The sequence below is a fragment of the Eriocheir sinensis genome, chromosome 7, assembly GCF_024679095.1.
Source record: "Eriocheir sinensis breed Jianghai 21 chromosome 7, ASM2467909v1, whole genome shotgun sequence".
In the NCBI taxonomy this organism is placed as follows: Eukaryota; Metazoa; Arthropoda; class Malacostraca; order Decapoda; family Varunidae; genus Eriocheir; species Eriocheir sinensis.
This window is the reverse complement of record NC_066515.1, coordinates 3,748,493-3,767,034: the sequence shown is the minus strand read 5'-3', so window position 1 is coordinate 3,767,034 and position 18,542 is coordinate 3,748,493. Positions and strand designations below refer to the sequence as shown.

At 44.7% G+C, this 18,542-nt stretch overlaps 1 protein-coding gene across 1 annotated transcript in view; it reads right to left on the bottom strand.

Annotated features, from left to right (window-relative positions):
- Window positions 1-18,542, bottom strand: part of LOC126992516 (nephrin-like) — a 142,017-nt gene that overhangs the window by 70,136 nt on the left and 53,339 nt on the right. The gene's annotated exons all lie outside the window — the stretch shown is intronic.

Below are 18,542 nucleotides of genomic sequence, written 5' to 3'. Positions count from 1 at the left end.
ACACACACACACACACACACACACACACGGCCCGGTAGCTCAGGGATAGAACGTCTGGCTCACAACCAGAAGGACCGGGGTTCGATTCTCCGGCCGGATAAGGATAAGTTGGGTTTATCTTCTTTCACGTGTAGCCCCTGTTCACCTAGCAGCGAGTAGGTATGCGACGTCAGGCAAGGAGTTGTGACCTCGTTGTCGCGGTGTGTTGTGTGTGAGTGGTCTCAGTCCTACCCAAAGATCGGTACTATGAGCTCTGTGATCTTCCGTAGGGGAACGGCTCGCTATCTCGAGAGAGACCCGCAGCAGACCAAGAGGTGAATTACACACACACACACACACACACACACACACACACACACCTCGGACATCTTAATTACCAATGAGGTACGGCCGCATTGTTGTGGCTTCGTTGACCCCTCCCTCCCCCTCCCTTCTTCTTGCCTGAAGGCAAGCAAGTCGAAAGTAACGATTACCGATAACTTGCCGGGCAGCGCATCGAGCGACATACGGCTGATAAATGCTTTCTGCAAAGGCGGCACATGTACTGCACTATTCTTTCCCTTTTAACCTTAACTGCCTTCCTTCTAGTGTAATTTTTCCTCATCAATCCATAGCGCCGTAAGGCTTTAATGAGGGGCTCTAGGAATTGTTCCAGGCCCATCAGTGGCGCGGAGGAACTTTATTCATGGTGGCTGCCGTGACATACGACTCTTGCTTGGTCCACCCATGTTCGGCTGAAACATCGGAAGTTAAGTTTGGTTGACATATATCTTGACAGCATGCAAGGAATCTTCTGCCACTCAGCTGATCGCTAGTCCCCTAACTCCTCGTTCGGACAGCTTAATTGTTCCAAGAGGGTTAGCGTAAAAATATCATTTTTAATTAAGCATCCTCAACGGTCTTTCAATGGGAGCGGCGTGTAATGTGCAGTGTTGATACCATTCAAACCACCTTCCCCTAAGTATCCCCTTTCTTTTACTTCAGTCGGATCCGAACTGTCTCCACCAGACGAGGAGATACCCGCCGCCCGTGGCCATAAGAGTTCGGGCGGCCGAGCGGGGCAATAAATAATGTATCGGAGTCAATGGAGAGTCAATGAGTAGTTTTGATGACCTAGCAGGACCGGAAATGTTGGCTATTTTAAACGTCGACTTAGAGAGAGAGAGAGAGAGAGAGAGAGAGAGAGAGAGAGAGAGAGAGAGAGAGAGAGAGAGAGAGAGAGAGAGAGAGAGAGACGTTTTACCAATATCCTCCGATGTTAGTCATGCTGGACGCATGACCTTTATCAACAAAGCAGAGTTCTCCAACGAACGCTATAGGGTACGTGCAAAACAGAATACAATAAGCACTGAGAAAACACAGTAAAAGGCCTTGCAGAAAAATACAAGGATCCAAAAGCCTTCTGGAAGGGAATAAAACGCTTTCAGGGTAACCCTTACCAGTGCCCCATCCACCTGGAGAAGGGAGGAGTCAAAATACAGGATGCTGATAGTGTCGCCCATGAGTTCAGAGAAACCTGGAAGTCAGTATTCACAATAAGACCTGAAGACAACGCTCATTATGACCACAACAATGAACAGGAAGTACTGGCATGACTTCAACAGGACCCAACAAGAACCATCCCTCACCACACGATTGACTCGCGCCGCCTGACACAGGTCCATCTACTGGCGATGGAAATTGGTACAGCCGAGCTCCGATCAGCAATAAACAAGACGAAAAACACATCGCTCGGTTGAACTGGGTCAAGGCGTGGCTTAGCAATAGGAAGCAAAGAGTGCAAATCAATGGTAAAAGATCTGACTGGGGATGTGTTACGAATGGGGTCCCACAAGGTTCGGTATTAGGTCCACTTTTGTTTATTATTTATATCAATGACTTAGATACAGGAATTAGTAGTGATGTTAGTAAATTTGCAGATGATACCAAGATCGGTAGAGTAATTGAGTCGGATCAGGACGCTAGTTATTCTCCAGGGTGAACTCAACAGATTGTATGACTGGGCGGATAAATGACAGATGGAGTTCAATGTAGGGAAGTGCAGTATTCTGAGTGTAGGTAGGAACAACCCCTCACATAACTATTGCTTAAATGACACTATCATAAGCAGGTCTAGGTGCGAGAGGGATTTAGGGGTCTTAGTGAGCTCTGATCTCCGTCCAAGGGCACAATGCATTCAAGCTAGAAATCGAGCTAATAGGGTACTGGGATTTATTTCAAGGAGCGTAAGCAACAGAAGCCCCGGTCTTCCTCAAACTATATTTAGCATTAGTTAGACCTCATCTTGACTATGCGGTTCAGTTCTGGTCACCTTACTATAGAATGGATATCAAAATGTTAGAATCGGTGCAGAGGAGGATGACTAAGATGATTCAGGGGTTGAGAAACTTGCCATACGAGGAAAGACTCAAACAGTTAAACTTGCATTCTCTAGAAAGGTGAAGGGTGCGTGGAGACATGATCGAGGTTTATAAATGGATGAAGGGCTTTAATAAGGGAGACATTCATAAGGTTTTGTTGGTAAGAGAACCGGGTAGGACACGAAGTAATGGGTTTAAACTGGATAAATTCAGATTCAACAGGGACACAGGTAAAAATTGGTGTACAAACAGGGTGGTGGATGAGTGGAATAGGCTTAGCAGTCACGTGGTGAGTGCTAATACAATTGTCACATTCAAAAATAGACTAGATAAATTCATGGACAGCGATATTAGGTGGGGTTAGATACACGGGAGCTTAGGGTCAAAGGAGCTGCCTCGTACAGGCCTACCGGCCTCTTGTAGACTCCTGCGTTCTTATGTTCTTATGTTCTTAAATCATTCACGGATCCCAGAAACTACAGGCCGATCTCACTCCTAGAAGTCCCGGGAAAAATTTTCGAAAGAATAATTAACTTACGACTCATATGTCACCTCGAGGAAAATAACCTTTATAACCCGTCCCAGTACGGCTTCAGGGCAGGGAGGAGCACCACGTCAGCCATCTCCATCGCCAACGAAAAAGTAGCACTCACTAAAGGACAAAGAACAAACTGCACTATTATCCAAAGCGACATCAGCAAGGCGTTTGATAAAGTCTGGTTACAAGGCCTGCAATTAAAACTACTTCAACTCGGACTGCCGGAGTTAACGGAAAAACTGTTATGCAGCTTCCTCGATCAGCGCTCAGCTTCCATTCGGGTCAAGTCAGCAATATCCTCCCCTTACCCCCTGCACAGCGGCGTGCCACAGGGCAGCGTGTTATCACCAACACTCTTCTTCACTTACATCTCTAATGCATCCCTAGCCTGATAATACAAAATGTATGGATATATGTTATGCTGACGACCACGACGTCCTTGTTGTGCGAACGGACTCAACACATTCGAAAAAAGTGGATGATCAAAACAAACAAAGACATGTTCTCAGTGGTCGCACTCGGTAGGAAAAAAAAAATAAACGACATACAAATACAAGGCAGCACCATCTCCCACCGAAAAAAATGCCAGATATTAGGCCACACAGTGACATCCACCGGCCTGATCGTTAAGCAGGTCAACGACAAAACCATGAGAGTGAAAGCAGCTCTCATATCTCTAAACAGATTCTGGCACTTCACAGAACGGGTATCTATATCTAGTAAAGACGAAGATCCTTCCTAATGAGTGGAGGGGTAGGGTGAGGACGTACCGGCGTGAGCTCCTCGCTCCTTGGAACTGCTGAGTCGACAATGGTGGGCAGAACTAGGAGGCTGAAAGATTCCTGTTGTGTCTGTGAAGATTTTACAGGCGAGAAGTGGATTGCATGCTGTTTGTGTCCAAGGTGGTGTCATGTGGTGTGCTAATTCGACTGGAGTCACGCAGGATAATGTACCTAAACTAAATTGGATTTGCATATCATGCCTTCATAAAGCGTCTCTCGCTACCAACATTGTTGAAAAAAATGGATAAATTCAAGCAAGAATTATCTAAAGAAATATCTGTGGTTAAAGATGAGGTTGAATCTTGGATGTCCATTTTCAAGGAGGAGTTGAGTGAGATGGCAGACGTGATTTGTGATGAGGCAGAGTCGGGTCGAGCCAGTTTTGCTGACGTAGCCAGACGTGAAGGCCTCTGATCAAGACAAAAAGGCTACTGAGTTGAAAATATGAAGTTTCCCAGGCATTACAAGGCATTCAGATTGCTGATTCAAGATTCACGAATGGAGGTAACATTGTTATGAACTTTGATGATGCGAACACAAGGAATGAGGCAGCTCAGAAATTGGAAAATGTAGAGCAAGTTACCACAAAAACTGTGGGAAAACTAAGGCCAAAGATCATGATCTGCAATGTGCATAAGAATGAGATAGGGGATAAGATAACTGAGACACTGTTAAAAAGGAATGAACTCCTGCACTCGATTCCTGGAGTTGAGGGGAACATTGAGAAGATTTTTTAGCAAGCCTGCTGCTGGAAGCACAATGCACTACATTTTGAAATGTGATCCAACTGTTAGAGAGTTGATTCATACACATCATGACAAGATGAAACTAGAATGGGGAGTGTACACTGTGAGATATAAATACCATGCAATCATATGTTACCATTGTCAAAGATACGGCAATCTTGAGGCCAACTGCACTGCCAAGAACAATGAAGAAGCCCCAAAATGTTACAAGTGCGCTGGTGATCATAAATCAAAAGATTGTTCCATGGCTGATAGAAAATGCATAAATTGTGTGAGGTACAAGAAGCCTGAAATCAACCACTCCACAAATTATCAGTGTTGTGTAGTTCTTCAAATTAAAATTGAGAGAATTCGTAATATAAACAATCAAGGCTATTGATTGGTGTTTGAAACTCGAAGATAAATTGTGTGTGATATATGTTCAGTGAATTGGAAATAATCGTTGGACACTGAATTGTGATAATATACAAAAAAATATCAGATAAATGGAAAATGAAACAATGGATGTTTGTGATACTATAAAAAGGAAAGATATTGTGATCAGCACGAACCAAAACATGGCCAAGTGACTATAATGATGCAATGTTTATTAAAAGGACATCAGTAGGTTATCCATGAAAGCAAGTAAGACTCACTCACTACGACGTTGTGAATAAATGCATATCGAGGATTATTACTGAGGCTAATATTATTATTGCTGACGGCCCTGCGGAACGCTGCGCTGACAGTGGAGCGGCGCCTGAAACCTCATCAGTGCTTCAACGGTTCAAAGACTACTCATCTACCCTGACACATATGGCTTCCCACACCAAGCTGTGCCAAGATGTTACAACTACAGAGGCTGCAGAACAAAGCGCCGAGATTTGCCACGGGACATCCATACACGGGAAACACAAGATTAACACCATCGATTCGGAGTTCAACTTGTCAGCACATGGTTACGGGAGGCCGCCGGCAAGATATGGGAGAAACTCAACCAGCAGGACGACTTGAACTACACCCACGTCAAGGAGTTTGACGGCAGCACGAACTTGGTCCACCCCTGACTTCCGAGCAGCTTGAAGTCACTGCGAGAACAACCGCCCACACATCACTTCACGAAAGTGACGCCATAGCTTAGCTTAGCTTTATACACACAAGCAACTCAAACACACACACACACACAACACGCCGGGGGTATACAAATAAGATGCCCGATAAACGATAACTACACCAGAACAACTAACGAACCCACACCATACAGCCGGGGACCTGGGGTCACATCCCGGACTGGCAGTGGAACCCCCCTCTCTCCCGACACCCCCAGACGAGCCCTCTAAAGGCGGACATACATTATACGATGCGGCCTGTCCGGCAGCCGAAACTGGGCGGAGGATCGTCGGCCGGATGAAGCATATACACTATGAGGCGGCCTCGCGGAATACTGGGCGGTGGCCGTCAGCCCGTCATTCTGAGCCCCAACGCCGCAGCGACGACAACAACACAATTTATGTTTTATGTTCCACAAACATGGATGGCACTTGCACAGCTCAATACAACAGATCCAAAAGTCTTTATTTATCCAGACGCCAGACATCGTGGAGCGTAGATAATGTGTACACCACGGCTGTCAGCGTCGCTCTGAAATAATTCCCGCCTCAAGGCCGCGCCGCAAGGTGACACACTGTAAGGCGGCGGGCCGCGCAGGATGGAATTTCAAACATAAACAGAAGGCCATCCGGCCGTGTCGTGAGGCCGCGCCGCACAAATTACACACACACACACTGCCTTAATGCCTCTGGCTCCGCCCACTTTTCGGCCGCCGGACAGGCCGCATCGTATAGTATGTGTCCACCTTTACACACCATCACGCCGGACCACTACCCCCATCAACATGGCACAGCCACAACCACGCCGCCATCAATTAAAGCTCATCCTCCCCAATGTACGTGGTCTCCGAACGAACATCGGAGACCTGACCCACAACTGTGTCCTGCGACTTAGTGCTGACATAGTTGTGGTGACGGAGACCTGGCTGAACAATCAAGTGGAGCCCACGTTCGGCAAGATGCGGGGCTACACTGACTGGACCAGGAGGGACCGACACGAGCGAGCAGGAGGCGGAGTGGCTGTCTGCTTCAAGGAAAGACTGCAGGCCCAGCAACTGGACGTGGACACGCCTCCCCAGATGGAGTTGATGTTCTTCCGGGTCGTACTGACTGATCGCTCTGCCCTCCTGCTGTGCGCAATGTACCGCCCGCAACGACAAGGGCCCTGGACGACCTGCCAGTGGCTCACAGCTGCAGGCACGTCCCACTGATGGGTGACCTCAACCACCACTTGGAACAGGATGCCTACGAGTCCCTCTTGGCGGTGTAGGGTCTGACGGAGCACGTAATCTTCCCTACTAATGAGTGGGGCGGGACGTTGGACCCCGTCATCTCCGACCTCCAGGAGGACATTCTCCGTTGTCACCAGCTGGGACTCGCAGGCAGCTCCGACCACCATGCTGTCTTAACCCTTGCTCGGGACGAGGGCACCACCCGCACGATCTGGCTGTGGGACAAGGCTGACTGGACCTCCTTACGCCGTGACCTGAGCCACACGGCGTGGCCTTCTGTGCTGCGAGCGAGGCGGAGAGCATGGCACAAGCCCTCACTTCCCGCCTCTTGGACCTCCAGAGGCGGCACGTGCCCCACCGTGAGTACACCACCAGACCAACGGACCAACCAAGATTTGGTTACCGCTGCCGTGTTGCTGCCGACGCTAAGTAATCAGCATTGCTCCGCTACAAACGGAACCCGACTCGGCGCAACAAGGTCCTGCACCGGGCAGCCTGCAGGAGGATGGTGGTGACCAGCAAGTGGGCCATACGGAAGTGGGAAAAGGACATGAGGCGCAAGCTGTGGGGAGCAGGGGTAGGAAACAAGACTTAGTGGTCCCTTGTCAAGGTAAGGCAGGGGATTAGCACCCAGGACACGACCCCTTCTCTCATAAGGCAAGCAGCAAGGAGAAAGCCCAGCTGCTGGCCAGCCTCTTCGCCGGGAAGATGAAGGTGGACGACCCCAGACAGTCACCGCTTCGTTTAGCACAGCAGTGCGAGGAGACAGTCACCAAGGTGGAGGTGACACAGGTGCTGGTCGAACGCCTGCTGCGAGGGCTGGATACCCAGAAGGAGACTGGCCCCGATGACCTCAGCCCGCATTTGCTGAGGCAGTGTGCCCACGAGCTGGCTGCCCCTCTCACCACAGTCTTCTCTGCCTGCCTTCGGGAAAACATCTGGCCATCAGCGTGGAAAGAGGCTCGGGTGGTTTCCGTCCACAAGAGGAGCTCCTGGTCTGACCCCAAAATGATACCGGCCCATCTCCCTGCTCTCTGTGGTGGGGAAAGTGTTCGGGAGGGTTGTGGCAGACGTAGTCTGTCGCCATCTCATGGACAGTTACCTCCTCTCGGACCAACAGTTTGAGTTCAGACCTGGCCGGTCCACCTCTGATCTGTTCATGCTTGTCACCAATAGCTGACAGGACGCCCTTGACGACGGCCTGGACACTGTCGTGGAGGTCCTGGGCATAGCGGGTGCTTTCGACAGAGTGTAGCACGGTGGCGTCCTCGAGAAACTCCGAGCAAAGGGCATCCAAGGCGATCTCCTTCAGCTCCTGGGAGACTAGCAGCAAGGAAGGACGCTCCAGGTTGTCGTTAACGGGCAGGCGTCCGAGTTCGGATTCAGGCAATGGTGCCAGGAATCCGTCAAGATTCTGGGAGTGGAAGTGGATCGAGGGCTACGGTTTGACAGTCACATCAGAAACATTGCCCAAAAGTCCTCCCATAGAGTTTCCTTATCTGCGAAGGGTGGCCAGTTTCCTCGACAGCATCCAGCGACGGACGCTGCGACTGGTGGATGCTGCAGATCCTTGCCACACCTGGCGGACGAGAGTCACCACGCGAGACACGATAACGTTGCTATCCCGTGGTGACGCAATGGAGGTGCCACGTTCCGCACCAGCCAGTATTGTCTCATCAACACCAGAACATTCACCACGCTACATTCACACAACATACACACCTCTTCCCAAAATTCAAAATTCAAAATGGTGTACAATGCTAGTGCCTCGGAGTTCCAGCCTGGGGAAAGGGGACCACAAATTAATCCAGGGAGGACTCCCCTTCTGGCTGCCGACTTGAGAAGTGTCTTGATAGCTCCTCGAACCTCTTTCTTACCAATTTCTGCATCATTCGCGGTCTTCGTTTACATCTAACTGGCTCGATGTCAGAAGCGGCGTACTTCAAGGATCAGTGCTTGTCCCATGGTCTTCTATATATATGTTGATATCGATGATGATGGGCTTTTTGCAAAAAGTAAAAAAATTTGCTGATGACAAAAAATTGCTAGTAAGTAACTGCGACACTCGACGAAGAAGCTTTACAATCAGATCTAGATCAACTTGCACGTTGGGCCAATCAATGGCAAATGAAATTTAACGACAAATGTAAGTGTTTGTTGCACAAAAAAAAAAATAACGCGTTCGGTACGTAATGAATGGCCAACAACTTTCTGCAGTAAGTAAGAAAAGGATCTTGGAATCACTATATCAAGTCAGCATTGTTCGAGGTTAAAAAAAAAAAACAAATTGGTTGGCTTCATCGGACGAGTCTTTAATAATAAATCGGAAAAAGTAATATTAAAACTGTATAATTCGTTGGTTCGACCCCATCTAGAATACTGTGTACAGTTTTGGTCGCCCTATTACAGAAAAGACATAGAACAGTTGGAACGGGTTCAACAAAGAGTAACAAAGATGATTCCAAAGTTGAGAAATTTAACATAGGAACAAAGGCTTAAAGAAGTAAATTTATTCAGCCTATCAAAACGAAGAATGCGAGGCGATTTAATAGAAGTGTTTAAAATGTTTAAGGTATTCAGTCATATTAATGCGAAAGATTACTATACAATTGATCGACCAAATAGAACAAGAAGAAATCACAATTTGAAGATAAGTGGTAAAAGATTCTCGTCGCACGAAGCTAAACACTTCTTCAATCGAGTTGTTAATGTTTGGGACTCTCTACCCTGTGATGTCGTTGATAGTACAACAGTTACGGCCTTCAAGAATAGATTAGACAAGTATTTTGAATCCAACCAGCAACTAAGATATTACTCATTGTCGTAATAACGTTAAGTTCTTTCGAATACTGGTGTCCTTGTCCGCTTTTATCGGCCGGTTAGTGGTAGCAGTAATGGTAGTTCTTTCCTTTTTCCTACATATAATTTACATGCAGTTTTTCCATGCTGCATGGTTCTATTTCCTTTCCTGCCAGCTTTGGATGGAGGGATAGGGGGGGGTGGGGAGGAGCCTTCGCCTTTGCTGTCCTTTATCTTCCACCTTTGATTAGATAGTTAGTGCAGCTTGTCACAAACAGCCTCGTAAGAACCAGCAGGTCTGCTGTTGTTTGTTCTTTCTTTGTGTTCCTATGTGTACTATCTCTATCCTAAATTTCAATCCAAAGCTGGATGTTGCGCCAACGTGCGCAACGATATCACCTGCTCTCGTTTCCACGATCTTGACTCTTCAGAATTTTCCACCATCTGGTTAAGACTTCACTGTCATTATATTACTAAATACATCTGTGTTGTTTATCTCTCACGTAACTCTACTAACCATGTAAAATTCTTTGACTACTTGAACTCTAAAGAGGAGCACATCTTGACCCACTCTCCCTTCGCTGAATTCTCCCTCTTGGGAGATTTCAATGTTCACCAACAGCTTTGGCTTTCATCCTCTTCCACTGATCAGCCTGGGGAACAAGCATACAACTTTGCTCTCCTCAACGAACTAGAGCAGTTGGTTCAGCACACTACACGTGTTCCCGACCGTCTTGGAGACAGGGCCAAAATACTAGACCTCTTCTTTACCTCTAACCCTTCTACTTACTCTATCAAACTGCTCTCTCCGTTGGGCTACTCCAATCACAACCTTATGTCTGTATCCTGTCCTATCGCTCCTGTACATCCTCTGGACCCACCGAGGAGGCGATGCTTCTGGCATTTTGCATCAGCATTGTGGAACGACCTGAGGATGTATTTTTCCGATTTCCCGTGGAATGATTACTGCTTCGAGGGAAACCCCTCTGTGTGTGCCCAGCTCATTACAGAGGTGATTGTCTCTGGAATGGAGGCATACATTCCACGTACTTTCTCTACTCCTCATGCTAAAAAGCCTTGGTTTAATCACGCTTGTTCTCGTGTTGTCAAAGATAGAGAGGCAGCTCACAGAAGGTACCAGAGCCTTCGAAAACCCGCTAGCCATGATCTTTACATTTCCGCCCGGAATCGTGCCAATCGTGCCTTCGACTTACCAAAACCTCTTTCATCCATAGCAAATATCAAAATCTTGCTTTTTCTAATTCTTCGCAGGACTTCTGGCACCTAGCCAAAAATATCTCGTCGAATTTCACTTCTTCATCTTTCCCTCCTCTCCTTAACCCTGGCGGCAGCACCGCCGTCTCATCTATCTCTAAGGCTGAACTCGTCGCTCAAACTTTCTCTAAAAACTCCACTCTGGACGATTCTGGGCATATTCCGCCAACACATCCTCCCCTGACTCCTATATGCCTGTTATTAAGATTCTTAGGAATTATGTCTTCTATGCCCTCCCTGGCTTCAACTCTCAGAAGGATATGGACCTGATGGAGTGCCTCCTACTTTTCTTAAAAACTGTGCCTCCGTGCTGACACCCTGACTGGTCAAACTCTTTCGCCTCTGCCTATCAACATCTACCTTTCCTTCCTGTTGGAAATACGCCTTCATACAGCCTGTGCCTAAGAAGGGTGACAGATCCAATCCCTCAAACTACTGTCCTATAGCTTTACTTCCCTGCCTATCTCAAGCTTTTGAATAAATCCTTAACCGGAAGATTCAAAAGCACCTTTCCACTTCTGACCTATCTGATGGCCGGTTTGGGTTCCGCAAGGGGCGTTCTGCTGATGATTTTCTTACTCTCTTTACTGATTCTTGGTCATCCTCTCTTAGCCGTTTCAGTGAAGCTTTCTCAGTTGCGCTAGAAATCGAAAGCTTCTGATAGAGTCTGGCACAAGTCTTTGCTGCTTTCTAAACTACCCTATTTCGGATTATATCCCTCTCTTTGTTCCTTTATCTTCCGTTTCCTTTCCGACCGTTCTATCTGCTGTGGTGGACGGTCACTGCTCTTCCCCTAAACCTATCAACAGTGGTGTTCCACAGGGCTCTGTCCTATCATCCACTCTCTTCCTGTTATTCATCGATGATCTTCTTTCCATAACAAACTGTCCTATCCACTCATACGCTGACGACTCCACTCTGCATTATTCAACTTCTTTCAATAGAAGACCCTCTCAACAGGAATTCCATGGCTCCAGGCTGGTGGCTGCAGAACGCTTAACCTCAGACCTTGCTATCATTTCCGATTCGAGTAAAAGGAACCTTGTGTCCTTCAATGTCTCAAAACTTAGTTTATCCACCTATCAACTCGACACAATCTTCCAAACATGTATCCCCTATTCTTCGACAACATTCAGCTGTCACCTTCTTCAACACTAAATATCCTCGGTCTATCCTTAACTCAAAATCTTAACTAGAAACTTCACATCTCCTCTCTCACTAAATCAGCTTCCTCGAGGTTGGGCGTTCTGTATCGTTTCCGCCAGTTCTTCTCCCCCGCACAGTTGCTATCCATATGCAGGGGCCTTGTTCGCCCTCGTATGGAGTATGCATCTCACGTGTGGGGCGGCTCCACTCACACAGCTCTTGTGGACAGAGTGGAGGCTAAGGCCCTTCGTCACATTAGCTCTCCTCCTCTTATTGACAGCCTTTTACCTCTTAAATTCCGCCGGCTGACTGCTCTTCTGAACTTGCTAACTGCATGCCTCCCCACCTCCCGGGGCCTCGCCACACACGACTTTCTACTCAAGCTCATCCCTATACTGTCCAAACCCCTTATGCAAGAATTAACCAGCATCTTCACTCTTTCATCCATTATGCTGGTAAACTCTGGAAGAATCTTTCTTCATCTGTATTTCTTCCTGCCTATGACTTGAACTCTTTCAAGAGGAGGGTAACAGGACATTTTTCCTCCCGAAATTGATTCATTTTGGGAACATTTCCTAATTTTTTGTGGGTAAAGTCTTTTTTTTTACACACACACACACACACACACACACACACTCTCTAATCCTTTTAGAGAGAGAGAGAGAGATATATATATATATATATATATATATATATATATATATATATATATATATATATATATATATATATATATATATATATATATATATATATATATATATATATATATATATATATATATATATATATATATATATATATATATATATATATATATATATATATATATATATATATATATATATATATATATATATATATATATATATATATATATATATATATATATATATATATATATATATATATATACTGCAGCCATTCACAGCTGGCGGCGGCCGTGTATATATCTAAATTTCTATATACTTATTCACATTACTAAATGGCGAGGCTTCTAGGACGAGGAGATAATACACTTTTTCGTTTGACTTTTCATCAAAGCGAGGCTACATCCAATCACGCAAATGCAGTGCTCCGTTTTTACAGTTTTTTTTTCTGCCAGAATTGTTTAAAGATTTTGTTATGTCATAATCTATATGATAACTTTTTTTTACGAGAGAGAGAGAGAGAGAGAGAGAGAGAGAGAGAGAGAGAGAGAGAGAGAGAGAGAGAGAGAGAGAGAGAGAGAGAGAATTACATAGATAACCAGATCACACAGGCCCTAAGGCCCAAACTAGGTGGTCTGTCCTAAACCTAAGCGACAGTTGTTATGCGGCCACCATGACGTTGAAACTGACCTAGTGAACATTGAGATGGAGGAGATAGCGGTCAAGATTATTCTTAAACGATGCAATCGAGTTACACTGCACCACTGATGATGGTAATCTGTTCCAATCTCGAACGACAGCATTAGTGAAGAAGTATTTTGTGCAATCTGAATGAACTTGTCTACATTTGAGTTTAGCACCATTATTTCTCGTTCGCGTCGAATCATCCATCACAAACAGTTTGGTCGGATCCACGTTAGCGAAACCGTTAAGTATTTTAAAGCACCCGATCAGTTTTCCTCTTAGGGGACGTTTTTAGAGAGAAAACAGGTTTAGAGGTGACAGCCTTTCCTCGTTGGGTTTGTTTCGTAATGAAGGAATCATCTTGGTTACTCTACGCTGAACACCTTCTAATTTAGCAATGTCTTTCGCATGGTGGGGAGACCAAAGCTGCACGGCATACTCCAAATGAGGTCTGACGAAACCATTATACAAAGGCAGTATAACATCTTTATTCTTGAATGAAAAATTTATCTTAATCAAACCCATCATCCTGTTTTTTTTTTTTTTTTTAACGGACTCGTTGCACTGCTGGGAAAACTTGAGGTTAGACGCGACTGTGATGCCAAGATCTTTGACCGAGTGTTGTAACCCACAATCCCGGGTCACACAGGGGAGACGACACACTGTTTGTACTAGTGACACTTGACTTAAAATTCTGGTACTTTAGGAGTATTTAAAGGAGTTCGTAAATGGGGTGATGAAACGGTGTCGCCTTTCTTATATGTATTTATTCTTTACTAATATATTTAATATTACAAAAGGGTAAATATATTGATTAAACCAGCGACTGGCTTACGAGACTCAATGAGTCTTCAGGTTTTTTTCACTATTGGTTACTGACGTTAGCACTGGTATAATATTGAGTAAAACAATAAAGTATCATAGAAATATAAATCTAAAGTAAAACTAAAGATAATAGAACACAATAGATATGTTAGATACGCTTTCCTCTATGGTACCACTTCAAAGATGATTGTTCTGCCCATGTTAGGAAGGGACAACTGGGTGTATTACACACGAACAGAGTGCTGGCTGATCTGATCCCTAGCCTGAATAAATGCTTCTTATATAGGCATGACATACATACAGACATCACGAGGGTCTGTCGTGGCGTGTGAGTACATCAAACTCACACAGAGCACATAACAACATACTACCTAACCGACATGGCTACACTCGATTTTTTAATCTTAGTGTAGCTGTCACGCGGTGACGCAGCTTTGTTTTCATAACATTTTGTTCCGCGGTTGATCGTTTTTTTGCGGCGGTTTGTGTGTTTGGCCGCGGTTGATTGTGTTTTGGCTTAGAGATTAATGGGCAATTGCAATTGTGTATAGGTTGGTAAATGAACAGTGCGTTTGGGGACAATCATGTGTTGGAGTCCGTGTTGTGCTTTTAGCGGTCGATACCGCTGTTGTCATCGGAAAATATTGCCGGAGAAGATGATGATGACACGAGTGGTGTCGCGGCCCGCGGGGCACCACACGAGTGAACGCTTTTGATTTTAACGCCGCACATTTCATAGTCCTTCTTTATATTTCTAGATCCAACTTTCAGAATCTGGCACTTGTTTATATTAAAAGGCATTCCCATTTTACTGACCAATCTGATATTTTACGCAAATCTTCTTGTAGGCTCCGCCTATCACATTCTGTAAGTACCGCATTGCCGATTTTCGTGTCGTCCGCAAATGTACTAACGAAATCATTGAGACCAAGGTCAATGTCGTTTATGTAAATGACGAAGAGAACGGGTCCCAGGACAGAGCCTTGGGGACACCACTAGTGACTGGCATCCACTCAGAGGTTACTCCATTTATTACAACTCTTTGCTTTATATTGCTTAGCCAGTGCTTGATCCATTCGTGAAGCTTACCCCCGATACCTATTTCCTTGATTTTATGAAGCAACTTGTAGTGTGGAACTTTATCAAACGCCTTCTGGAAGTCTAAATAAATAATATCAAGTGATTTAGAAACATCATATACTGAAAAAAACTCGTTAAACGTCAATAGATTCAACAAACAAGATATGTTATTACGGAAACCATGTTGCGAGTTCTGGATTAGCGAATTACACTCTAGGTAGGTAACTACTTTATCTCGAATAATTGTCTCAAATAATTTACCAATAATTGAAGTTAACCTGATTGGCCTGTAATTATCCGGTAATTTTCGGTCGCCTTTTTTGAAAATGGGTGTTACGTTAGCCATTTTCCAATCACTAGGAACGATACCATTATGTAAAGACATATTAAACATCATTGTTAAAGGGCTGAGTATCTCTCTTGATATTTCTTTAAGTAATTTTGGATATATTTTATCGGGTCCTAGACTTTTGTTAGTTTTAAGTGACTGCAGCGCTTTGAGAACCTCATCTGTATTGATTTCAAAGTAAGGGAGGGAATGACTGGGATTTTCAATAGTGTTAGGAACAGCAACAGTATCGAATTACTATTAAAAACCGTGGCGAAATAAGAATTTTACGTGTTCGCTATGCGTTGGCTGTCTGTCACGATATTGCACGAATTATCAGTTAATGGGCCAATCCCACTTCGAATCTCTTTTTTGTTGTTTACATACCTAAAAAAAACTTTTAGGATTTGACTTGCAATTTACCGCAATATTTACTTCGTACCTCCGTTTCGCCTGTTTGATTGAACTTTTGACATGTCGTCTTGCTTCGTAGTACCGTGTACTATTTTCGGTACAGTTATCGGTTTTCTTTTGCCTATATAAAAAGTTCCTCTTTTGGAGAGCAAGTTTGATTTCATTATTAAACCACGGAGGATTTTTAGCTTTTCGGCGCTTTTCACAAGATTGCACGGATTTATTTTGTTCAGTTAGTAATCAAGCTTTAAAGTCTTGCCAAGATTCTTCGACGTCGATGTTGGATACTAATTGAAAGTTCGTTAATGACTGTCTTATTCTTTCAAAATCCGCTGTTTAAAAATTGGGAACCAATACTTTATTCTCTGCAATCCTTGTTTGAGCTCTTATGTCGAGACGTACCAGTCTATGATCGCATGGTCCGAGGTGTTCGCCAACGCTAACATTGTCAACTATGTTCTCTTGGGTTACTAATACAAGATCAAGAATATTATTATCGCGCGTTGGTTTACTAACCATTTTGCTGAGGCAGTTATTTTCAACGAGGTCTAGCATCCTGTGCAAATCCCCCTTGGATCTCGCGAGTGTTTGCCAGTCTATTTGCTGAAGATTAAAATCGCCCAAAATCAATGCATCATTGTTTCGGAGTGTTCTTTGCAAAACGCTATACATTATTTCATCATCCTCGCGTGATTGGCCTGGAGGCCTATAAGTGACGGATATGTTGATTTTAAATTGATCGGTATTTGTACTCACGCTCACGTGTTCTACATTACTGGCCTTTGGTGTTTTATCAAAGGGCCGTAAGCTACTTTTGATGCAAAGAGCCACTCCTCCACCTCTACAATTAAGTCGGTCTTTATTGAAAAATATAAAGTTATCTATATTGTAGTCAGACATTAAGTCAATATTAATTTACTTCCCTTCATCATCCCATCTTGATATATTCCTTTTGTTCTTTGAAATCTTCTATTTCGTCAACTCTCCATTCCGGAGAGAGTTCAGGTATATGAGGGCGAAGGGAACGACAAGTTGAGGGATGTGATCATCACTAGGCAAGTAGTCCAGGATGAGATTAGTAGGTTGAAGAAAAACAAATCGCCGGGCCCAGACGAAGTATTCCCAAGGGTGCTGAAAGAGTGCAAGGAGGTCCTCAGTGGCCCGCTTACCGATATCTTTAAGACGTTGGTAAATTCTGGGTATGTGCCCAATCAATGGAAAGTAGCTAATGTGACGCCGATTTTCAAAAAGGGAGACAAGTCAGCCACCTCAAATTATCGCCCAATTAGCTTAACATCAGTTGTAGGAAAGATGTTGGAGTCAATTATAGCCTGGAGCATTCGGGACCATCTAGAAAAGCATAGTTTAATTCATGATTCACAGCATGGATTCACAAAGGGTAGGTCTTGTCTTACTAACCTGTTGTCCTTCTACACTAAAGTAATCGAGGCAGTTCACCGATATGAAAACTATGACATATTGTATCTAGATTTCAATAAAGCGTTCGACAAAGTTCCCCATCACCGGCTATTACTAAAATTACAGACTCACGGCATAGATGGGAAAGTTTTGAACTGGATCAGGGCGTGGCTTAGTGGTAGGAGGCAGAGAGTGCAAATCAATGGTAAAAAATCTGAATGGGACAGTGTTGCGAGTGGCGTCCCACAAGGGTCGGTGCTGGGTCCTCTGCTCTTTATTATTTACATCAATGACTTGGACACAGGAATTAGTAGTGATGTCAGCAAGTTCGCAGATGATACCAAGATCGGTAGAGTAATCCAATCAGACAGGGACGCTAGCGTTCTCCAGGATGAGCTTGACAGACTATATGAATGGGCGGGGAAGTGGCAGATGGAATTCAATGTCGGGAAATGTAGCATTCTGAGTGTAGGTAGGAATAACCCCTCACACAATTACTCCTTAAATGGCGCTCCTCTAAGTAGGTATGGGCGTGAGAGAGACTTAGGAATCCTAGTGAGCGCTGACCTCCGTCCTAGGGCTCAATGCATTCAGGCAAAAAATCGGGCAAACAGAGTACTTGGTTTCATCTCAAGGAGCGTAAGCAATAGGAGCGCTGAAGTCATCCTCAAACTTTACTTAGCACTAGTTAGACCTCATCTCGATTATGCAGTTCAGTTCTGGTCCCCCTACTATAGAATGGATATCAAGATGTTAGAATCTGTACAGAGGAGGATGACAAAGATGATTCAGGGGGTGAGAAACTTGCCTTATGAAGACAGGCTGAAGCAGTTAAATCTACACTCGCTAGAAAGGCGAAGGTTGCGAGGTCTAGAAATGGATGAAGGAATTTAATAAAGGGGATGTCAATAAGATTTTGATAGTGAAAGAGCCAGGTAGGACGCGTAGCAATGGTTTTAAGTTACACAAATTCAGATTTAACAAAGACATAGGCAAGAATTGGTTCACCAATAGAGTGGTGGACGAATGGAACAGGCTTGGGGGCCATGTTGTGGGTGCCAATACCATAGATACATTCAGTAAGAGATTAGATAAAGCCATGGAAGGTGAGGTAAGGTGGGGTTGAGTGTACGGGAGCTGCCTTGTGTAGGCTAGCCGGTCTCTTGCAGACTCCTT